Here is a 2,183-nt window from a genome sequence, read left to right as displayed (position 1 = left end):
ACAATGCGCCAATTAGCACAAATGGTAAGTTCCGACAGTGCCTACAAGTGTGCCTACTGGCCGCTAAATGGCAATACCGGTTTCATATGTATACACCTGGTACGTTGTACCCTTGCCAACGCCTGATGCATACTCGTCAGGTACTTGTACCAGAAGTTGTCCGCCATATCAGGACCTGGAGCTTTCCAGTTACTTGTCCTTCTCTAGACCGCTGAAACATCGAAAGCTCTGATGTTTGTCAGCTGTATTTCGGGGCTATTACTTGCCCTTGCTTTATCCAGTTTGAACCTTCTTTCATCTGTCTGTAAGTTTCGATTTTTTTGTCTTCGCGCACTACTTTTCATGCACCGACGCAGTCTGGCAGTAAGAACATCAAGTCTCTGCCTTTGGAAGTCTATAATCTTATCCAATATTGGTGGTGTTAATGTCTCGATGTGCTGAGGTTTGATGATTTTAGTGACATGGTTTATCAGGTTTCTGGTTTTATTTACTTTTTTATATTGAGTTAATGGACCCAATTTTCGCCTTAGTTTGCTGGCATCCATAAGTAACCTGATCGTCTATGGTGGATCTGGACCCCTTTCTGGGACAAAGACTGCATTTGCAGGCCTAGTTCTGTGGCCCAACGTTCTGACGTTTGCCACACCTGCATAGTATACAAGATTTTGCACCTCTAACGCAGTTTATGTTAGGTTTAAACACGTAGGTAAAACCTTGCTGTTGAGGTGTTATATTAGTGCACACAGATCATTTGTGATGTTCATTTTGGACAGAAAATGCCTTAGTGTTGGTTCTACGTATCTGAACTCTAGTAAAGCATGACCAAAATTGCTTCTAAGGTGGTTTAGTTTATTTTTACATTTCGCGATCCACATCATCGTTATTAATATCCGAATGTGTTTCTCATTGATCCGGTACGTGATGTTCATTATCCCTAGCAACTATGCCTTCAGCTTCAATCAAGTCTTCGTTGTGCACATCTTCGAAGGTGTGTTCATCAATAGGAAACTGCTATTCCACTTTCAGTTTGATAGAAGCTATTTCAACAGCCGAAAGCAATCTGCTTACAAATATTGAACACACTTTGCCCACATTTCTCTGTCGAAAAAGAAAGGCACATAATATCTCTGTTCATATGTTATGTATATTTCCGTCACTTTTTTCGTTGCTGAACCTCTGCTTCTAACTCTGCTTATATAAGGCCATCCACTTCTGGAGGATGTGGAGGTGTTGGATCATCAACAGGTTGAGGAAGAACATTAATTGCCCCTGATTGACAGTGTGACACGGCTTCTTCTAACTGATGTTCATTGACCTCGTTTTTACACGCCAAACCAACCTGTTGTTTAATCTCCATTGCTCGGTCTTCTGTGATGTGTAGATTATTCCTTCTCTCCTTCACCTTAGCGATAAGATCTCTTAGTGCGACTTTTTGTATATTAGGATACTTTGCAGCAAATTTCGCTCTTAAATTATATCCTTTTTCTATTTTCGTTTCAAACTTCATACTTTTATAATAGAGACGCGCCAATTCATCATCTGACGCTAGCCAAAGCATCCTCAGCTGTCACAGTTGATATTCCACTGCTTACCGTTTGTCGCAAACTTGGTTTACTAAAATTACGGGGCAAAAATAGAATTATCATTCAATTTTGAACTATTCAGAATTTTGAGTATAAAATTAACAATTTTATCACGTATTTTGTATAGTTTGCTTAATTAAAATTATCCAGTTTTCACCTGAAATAGATTTTTGCGAAGCTAGTTTATTATGTAATTTACTTTTTCAGAAGAGTACGTCTTTTGTACTTTTCCTTGCCTATTTTAAGGATTGGAGAATTTTTTATTTAATATTGCCTTAGTAAGAAACTTCGAGTCACATAACTGTATAAATTACATTATGAATGGCTTGAAATTTATAACAGGAACTCTTTTATTTTTTTTAAGCCAAATTTTTCTAAAGAAAAAAATGAAAAATCTCAATCCTTAAAATATATTATGAACCGTATATATAGTATTCTACTGTGCTGAAACGCTTTATTCGAATGGCAAACTGGCTGCGCGTTGGCTGATTTCATCCGTACACTAGACGAACGTGCGCAGGTGCAGTTACACAGTCGGCTATTCAGCGTCAATTAGTCGACTGGCCAGTTAGTCGGCTATTCAACTGGGTCGGCTATTGG

Source organism: Belonocnema kinseyi, chromosome 6 (assembly GCF_010883055.1).
Source record: "Belonocnema kinseyi isolate 2016_QV_RU_SX_M_011 chromosome 6, B_treatae_v1, whole genome shotgun sequence".
Taxonomy (NCBI): domain Eukaryota; kingdom Metazoa; phylum Arthropoda; class Insecta; order Hymenoptera; family Cynipidae; genus Belonocnema; species Belonocnema kinseyi.
Note: the sequence above shows the minus strand (reverse complement) of the source record.